Source organism: Cryptomeria japonica, chromosome 1 (assembly GCF_030272615.1).
Source record: "Cryptomeria japonica chromosome 1, Sugi_1.0, whole genome shotgun sequence".
Taxonomy (NCBI): Eukaryota; Viridiplantae; Streptophyta; class Pinopsida; order Cupressales; family Cupressaceae; genus Cryptomeria; species Cryptomeria japonica.
In genome coordinates, this window is record NC_081405.1 from 623,620,684 (window position 1) to 623,629,604 (window position 8,921).

Genomic DNA, 8,921 nt, shown 5'->3' on the forward strand with positions numbered 1-8,921 from the left:
TTTCAGCTTTCATGAACCACATACATGCCTAACATATACATAGGTCCTTTCCCATTTAACTAAAATAGTTCATGAGATTTAAAGAAGTAAACAATTGATCTACTAACAGAAATATTTCATGCAATTTTAATCCCTCTCTTGAAGAGAAAAGCCATAAATATGTCTATAAGATTGCCTTACAATCCATGCTCATTTGAATAACCCTAAATTATCCAAATGAAACCAAAAAACTAATGAATGCACACCAGAAGACAAAGAAGTTTTAGGCCTGAAACTTTGATCTGTATATTCATATTCATTCTTGAAAATGTTACATAATTCAAAGTAATCTCTGAGAGAACTAGAAAAAACCTAGATATATTTCAACAGAGTTTGTTTACTAATTCTTGTGATCATCTTCTCTTAAGTCCTGGTATCCATTTTTAATAATATGGATGCATACAAGCTTCAAACATTCCTACAAAATAGTTTGTTATAGCTGCAATTTCTTTCAACAAGAAGCTACACGTCACTTTCAATCCCAGCGGCCTTTTCAGTTTGTTGCTCCATTGCAGCATCTTCTAACTATTCTAGGACTTCCTCTTCTTGCACCAAATACTTTTTGGTCCACTCTTGGAACATGTCATCAGCAAGCCATGAGAAGCTAACAATCTTTTCTTTCAACTTAACTAACCTTTTTGAAGAATTTCTCACTTTCTTAACCTTTGATTCCAAGAAACTGTAATGTGATTTTATCTTCTCCATTTCCTCAACTATCTTGACAAACAGAGATGTGTCATCTGTAGTAATGATTTTATTCACCCTTAGAGACAAGTTCACTCCCAACTCATCAAGCCATACTTGTTTGTCCTTCAATTGATCTGGACTAACAAAACCCCCAGGAAACAATTCAAATTTATGCTCAGTATATTCCTTCCTGTACAAATTGGCTTTTTTCTCTACACCAACTCTTCCTTCTGATATCCTAGTCATACCTTTTTCTAGCTCACTTGTGGATTTAATAGTGGCATCAGATCTTGCCTCATCACAAGATGCACACATAAGTTCTAAATCCACTTCCCTAGGCATCCACTTCTCTAAAATTGTCTCCAAAGTAGCCTTGTCTTCATTCAACTCACTCAAAATATCTAAAATTCTCTTCATGTTAGTGTGCACAATGGGAGCTTCTACTGTATCAACAAAACTCAAAATTGTGGCCTTTACCTTTTCTTCATATTTATTTGCAAATAGGGCTTGAGCCTATTTTAACTTTTCCAATTCATGCTGAATGGTCTCAGGTGGTTGAAAACAAAAGGTCATGGGAGAAGGGGGAAATTCAACAATAGGACTGGTGGGTGGAGGTCTTGCTGGAGAAGATGCAATCATTAGAGTAGAGGATTCACCTCCTTGGTGTTGTCCTACCAATTGACTTTGTAGTCTTGCAATAATACTATCCCTATTAGCTACCTCCCTTTTGGCTTCATTATAAGCCTTTAGAATTGTTTCTATTTTTACTTGGAGATCAGCTCTCTCCTTAGCTTCTTTCTTAGCCACTACCACACTAAATTTTGTAGTTTCAAGAATTGTGCTAGTAGCTTCCACCACTCTTGTATCCTGGACTCTTTTAACAATCATCCCTCCAAGGAAATTGGATTCTTAGGTATCCTTCCTTCTTCTACTCTCATCCCTCTTTAAGAACCACGTGACCAAAGAAGCATTATCCTTTTTGAATGTCACTCCTTCCATAGGCTTGGTTTCTTTGTTGACTACTTCAAGTACCAAGTCATCTACTATATCCCATTTATAGAGGATTAGAACACCAGGCTTTGACACCATTTCTCTCCCCTTTTTAGGAGTAATGGCTTTGAACTCTGCCATCATTTCTTGTTTCACCTCCTCCTCTACTAAAGTTGCATCTTTGTGAGGCTGCTCGCTCTTTCTCTTTTCACACCTTGCCTTGTATTGCTCAATGTTTTTCTTCCAAAAAAATTGCATGAAGACCCTTATTGTGACAAAATTACTATCAGCCAGGAACTCCTCACTGGCTTTCTTGACAACAAGGTCTAACTCTTTTCCTTTGAACTCATCTACAGTTAAGTTCATCTCAACACTTGGTGGCTCTTTTGGCATCCCTTCTTGTATTTCCTCATATGTGTAGGCAATCTCCTCGAGACTCCCTAACTACAACAATTGTACAACCACTGCATGTTCGTCTCCTATATGGATAAGGGATTGGGATGTAGAATACAAAGGTTCACCTATTTGCACTTCTTTCCCCACCCTTTGCCTCTTAGGGGAGTCTTGGATGTCAATGACATCTTCTATTGCTCTCTTCCCTCTTGAAGTAGAGCACTCACTTGTTACTAGCATCAACACACTATATTTTGTCTTCTTATGCATTACATAATTACCTAGAGGGATGGCCTTAGCAAAGGCAGGCTTACTTAGCACCAACCTAGCCTTGTTAGGATTATCTCTTATTATAGCTTCCCTCTTTTCCTTCAAAGTTTGCATTAGGTCTTCAAAATAAAGAATTAGGAATTTAATCTTTTCCTCAAAGGGATTAAAGCTAAACAAAGGGTCATAACTACTATCAAATTGATGAATAAAATCAAGAGCCTTTTTGTATGGCACCCACTTTTCTCTCCTCGATTCTTGCTCATCCAAATTGAATTCATTTCTAACCAAATCCTCAGGGAAATGGAATTGGTGTGGCCTACCTTTATATACTGCTCTCTTCCTGAACATGCCATTGAAAAAATCCTTAGGGTCAGCAAACCTAGATACTACAGTAGACAACCTATATGGTTGAAAGAAGTCAACAAACTATTTCCGACCACCCTTAGTGAGTACAAATTGATGAGCCACAGTGACAGTTGGGAAAATGGTCCCTTTTCCCCTATTTGTTCGCTCTGCCTCTTGCACACCCCCAATTTTTCTTAGGACCTCTACAATTCCTACCTTCAATGGGACTTGATAGGGAAATAAATAAAGAGTGCCTCTTAAACCATAAACTCTAAAAACTATAGAGATAGGGTATAAGTATATGTCACCCCAGTTGTGCACAATCTTGATACCTTCAGCAAATTCCTTAGGCCTAAGGAATTATAAAAGAGCTCTGGGGATCCTAGGGCTCTCTAAGCATAAAAGAATCCTAATCTTAGATGCAAAGCATCTGTCAAAGTTTAGGTAGTTGGCATCCTCTCTATTCAAGGACAAAATGGTGCTCCACAATTGAACAGGCATCTCTTCACCATCCTTTTTCTTAACTAGATCCATTTCACTAGCAAAGTAATCATCACCTTTAAATAAAAACATATGCATGAGAAGGGAGTACCATCCAAATAGTTTGTCTACCTTACCACTTTTTATCCCTATCAGTCCTACATGGATTGCATCAGTGAGATAAGGTGCATAATCAAATGTTATTGCTAGAGGGGGGTTCAGAATGTGTGCTATCATTAGCATATAATGGGTTGGCATAGTTGTTTCAACGTCTTCCCCAAAGATTTGACATAGTGACCAATACATGCCTTTATCCCTTAGAGTAAACAAATTTAGAGAGAAGGTTTCCATGGTACTAGGGCCTACAAGAGTTAGCCCTCCTATTTTTACAAAAGGCTCCTTCAAAGGACCACTCCTGAGCTGATCTCTCTGCACATTGTAGACTTGGGCCAATGTTTCAAAACTATTAGGCTCTAAGTAATTCGATACCTCACTGAGCTTAAACACCTTCCTAAATTCATCATCATTTATTTCAATTAAGGCTCTTCCATTCACATTCCTGATACATCTAGCCATAGGGTCATAATTGTGTGCAATCTAGGTTAACAAATCTACATCCATAAAAACCCCAGGGACTATGAGCTTTCCCTAGTCTAATTCCCATATATTGTTCATCATAGCGGAGGCATATCTTTGACTAAAACCCACCTTAAAAAGTCCTAGACCTGATATCCCTATCTATGGATCCCTCAACTAGTTGCCTTTGTCATACAAACTGTCTCCAATTCTTAGACAGGGGGCTTTGGGTACCAATTCTTTAATTTTGGCTACGGCATTTATGGAATTGGTTAATTGTTGTAAAAAATCATCATAGATAGCTCTGTCCTGGTAATTCACTTTCCTTGTGAAAGCCCTTCTTGGTGCCATCTCGAAATTGCAGTTTCTCAATTAAAATTTGGACAAACTTCTGAGAAAAACAAGCATGCAATGATACCAATTCGGATTGTAATTAACATGCAATATGCAGAAACTTACTAATTGCTTGAAGAAATTTGCTCTGTGCACCAGCTCCTTTGCAAAACTCTTTGAAATGGTGTTGATGTTTAGTTGATGTGAAGCTTAATACAGTAGCCAAGCATTGAATTGTAACATTAAAACCGCATGCTTCGGCAATCAACTTAGGATTGAATTCACAATTGAATTCGAAAAATGTCTCCAATGGATCATAAATTTTTTTAAGTGTTTCACCTTTCACTGTTTCATAGAAGTTAAAATCCTCACACTTTTTCATTGCAAAGCAAAGTGGTCCTTTGGATCCTGAGAAACTCACACGTCTTTTACCTTACCTGGGTCAAGCTGCTTAAAACTAGCCCTACCTTCCTTTCGCTGTTTCACGGAGCATAAACCTTACGTATCTCTCCCATGTGAAACAACGCCTGCCATTAGATCTTCCATCATCTACTTGATCTTTACTCCCCACGGCGACTGCTAGTCCCTTATGACTAAGCGCACACAACCGTCACCGCTAGTGGTTTTTGTTGTTTTGCAAAGGTTAATCACCTTGCATCTTCGGGATGCAAAACAACACTCTTCATTGGATCACCTTTGAGATGCGTGACCTTTAACACCCTTTAATCTTCAAAGTGGGCCCTTTGCACAGAGTCCACGTGCCCTTTTTATTTCCACCAGATAACTCTGATGTGTCAGCCACCAATTCATCCAAGAACTCTATTAGACTCCACATTTTAATGACCACATGTTTTTATTTTGGCCATGGTTTTCATCACCATCGCCGCTCAATCAAAGTGGGCCATCCATGATCTACTTAAAGTCACGTGTCATACTAATAGATCATCATTTGCCCTAGGTGGACATCTAGTTGTTCTGCCACATCATCTGTCGTGCAACCGCTTTCTCATTTCACTACTTTGAGAAGAGTATACTGCATGCTACTTCACCTAGTGAAACAATAGGGATCCTTAGATCTATTCTAAGATACACATTTTTTACTCTCCATGTCACCCTTAAGCTGGATCAATTACCTTTTCGTCACTTCGCGAAGCATGAAACCCTGGCAACTTTTCTTCATGAATCAATGCAAACCATTAGATCCTCTAAGAGATGATCATCTATTAGCCCCTTTGTGACCACCTTACCCGGGGGTGCCACCTTTTCACTACTTCACGGAAGGTAAACTTTGGGCTACTTTTAGTTGTTAATCCACGTACATCGTTGGATCAACTTTGAGTTGATCTGCCTTTAATACCACAAACTTCTTACCTACTGGACCCACCTGTCCTTTCTCTATTTCACGAAGGATAAAACACATGCTTTTTCACCTAGCAAAACAACACGGGTCATCCAATCTCTGCAAGATGCACCCTTCTTACCTTTTAAGCAATCTTTCCATCGGGCCCACTACCCTTTCACCATTTCGCATCAAGTAAACATCAGACACCTTTGCTAGGCGAAACAACGCCGACCATCAAATCTTCTTGAAGATGAATGATCTTTAATCTAAGGATTCACTTAACATTTGGGGCCCGCCAGGCTTTCTCTACTTCATGAAGGATAAACCTCGTGCATATTTCCTTCACGAGACCGTGCGCAATGTTAGATCTACTAGAACTTACACGATCTTTACAAATCCTAACAAGGACATGAAAACTTAAGAAAAGGGCACTAAATAAAAGACTTAATAAAGACCTGTCTAAGGCAATTCATAAAGGGGGGACCCTTTCACGATGGACCTACTCTTCTGGTTAAGTGAAAAAAGGTAACACAAAAATAGAATGCAAGGGCTTTCAGAACATAGGAAGGGTTAAATTTGAAAAACCCTAAACCCTATTTGACCCAAAAACTCAGAGGTAACATGAAATGCTAAGCACAACTTTGCAAACCTTAGCCAACTATGGAACAAAATCACCCAAGCTCAGAACAGTGATAATAGCCTTATCCCCTCAACCCAAGATTCATGGTGTAAGCCATTCCAATCTCGAGTCTAGGCAAGCATATAAAATAGGTATGAGGACATATAAAAACCACTCATCCCTAGAAATTTGTTTAAGCCCTCATGTAGTTTCTTTGCAACAACTTGTCCCCGATCTAGATAAAAGATTTTGTTCAACATGTCTTGAATGTAGAATACATCTAGTCTTCTCAATAAAAGGCATGAGCATTTCCCTTCAATCTGTTCAACAAAATAACAATATCCTACACTTCTATTATAAAATTCTCTTTGGTGAGAGGCATCGGTAACCTGGAACCTCCTTTTTGGATTTTCAACAACCAGTTTCTAGAAATTCCACTTATGTAGGTGCTCTTCTTCTTGAAAAAGAAAGAGTATGAAGTACCAGTGGTCCAATCTTCATACAACTCCTTATGAGGAATTCCAATGGTAGCCATTACGGTCTCTCTATCAATTTTCAACAACACCTCTCCATTGATAGCCATAATACACCCGTGTTCTACATCATACCAGTTCAAACATTCTAAAACTAGATCTGGGTATGGTACAATGATAGGAAATGCAATAGCTTCAACCAAACCACTTCTTACAAATTTATCCATCATGTAATTTTGAGTTAGATTCTTAACTCTTTCTAGAAATTTAGTGAGGTTTTCTTGTTCTAGTGAAGTGTCACCCATCTCTGGTAGTGAGCTAACCAAATAGGAAGTACTAGATTCATATGTTGATATGAACTAAGATTTTGATATGCATTGTGTGGATCTTGCTTTTAAAAGGCATGAAAAATCTGAAATAATTTTCCTTGATTTGCAAGTGGGAAATGAGCCATTGATAAGTGATGATCATGTGTTTTTACTTGTGCAACAGGCTGATAGAAATTGTGATCTACATGAAGATGAATTGCAGTCATGTTATGAGGAAGTTTTCCTCTCTAGTTTGCAAGCCATCATTGTGGAAGAGTGTTCATCATTTGAGAAAAATAGCAATAGAGATGTGCCTGATGTTTTCAACTCTCAAAATAAGTTAGACCACTTTTCATTTCAGCTAGGAAAGAATGGTAAAGAGTATGACACTCTTATGTCACCTAGTGATCAGCCCTTTCAGCATTTGTTTGGTTTTCAAAGATTTTATGATTATGAACATGTTGTTGATTATATTTTATGTGATCAGCTGATTAGAAATGGAAGTGTGATTGATCAGGCATATGTGAATAAAACTTGCAGTTTACCTCCAGTTTGTGGAAATGAAAGTCATGTGTTTGACAGAGGTAAGAATTGATTTTAGTTTTGATGGCCCGAGGCCATTTATAAGCTATATATTTTGTACAGTTGCTTTGCTTCAGTTGTGTGGTTTTGAATAAAGTTCCCTATTGCTTGGGTAGAATAAGGAAGCCTTGCTTTTGAGAAGAGAAGAGATGTATTATGTTTTTAGGTGGTCTGCTTAACCATTGATTCTAGACTCTTGTGTTGATCTTCCAATCAACCATCCCCAGTTAGAGCCACTATTGGGACTCATTAAATTTGAGTGATTTTAGAGGTCCATTTCAAAATTTTGCTCTGCATTTCCAAATGATCATAAAATGAGTCAGTTTGAATGGCCTAGTTAGAGAGAGGGTAAAATGGAGCTAGTTGATTTTCAAAGGGTAAGGCTTTGGAAACTTGTTGTACACCTTTCATTTGACCTATGTAGTGTGTTGAAACTTTCAGATTTCAGTTTGGATCAGTTTATCAGGTACACATTTCAAGGGGTGAGCTGAAAGTGCATGTTAGGTGTAAATGCAAATTTTACGAAGTAGCCTACTTTGAGTTCTTATATCTTTTGCCCTATTCATAGTCATGGTGAAATTAAAAATGGATTGAATTTTATGCATAAAAGTGTGCCTCCATGCAAAATTGTAACTCTTCATGAATCCATTTGCTCAGTTTACCAAGCTCGATCTGTTTCCAGTTTGTATGGTTTGACAAGTCCCTATTTCAAGACCTAGTTGGAGCCCTGTTTTGCATAAGTTTAAAAGTTGCCTCACTGAATGTCAGGTCAGAATGTTTTTTCCGGGCTATTGTTGGTATAAATGAAAAGATATGTTTAAAATTTCAAGCTCCTGCCAATCCATTTAATTGGTTTTCAAAAGGGTTTCTTGAGCCATCTGTTTCAATGATCCGTACTTTCATTGCTATATCAGTTAATGTAGCTATTTTCATGAGCACACTATTTGTGCCCAGTTAGCTTCCTGATCGAACTAAGTAGTCTAAGTTTTGATATGTACTTCAAGGTACCTATGTCTCAGATTTGAGGGTCTACGAAGGTTGTTTGATATTTTTAAGAAAGGCATCATGAGTTGCCTATGCATTGACTTCATCAGGTCCGCAGTGTTGACAAAGCTAGTTGGTCATTTTTGACAATTAATTTCTCTTCACTCGGGATTCCTCTTGAAAAACTGCTTTGCAGAGTCCATGCCTGTATATCAGAGTACACACCTGTCAGATGGCGAGGTGCAGAAAGGTGTTTTGACCAACTTGAAAATTACGTCTTTGTGATTAAATGCAAAAATGTGGCGCAAGTGCCTGAAAGCTACAAAACTTAGTTTGATGATCCAAAAATGGTGCCGATTGATTCCAGAGGTGTTTTTAAGGTTCCTGAAGCATTATGAAGGTTAGCTACATGAAAACAAAAAAAAATTTAGTCGGACCAACTTTGGGGCCCGACCTGGCTCATGCCCGTGCATTAATTTTTTATGGTGAAAATGTTCTTA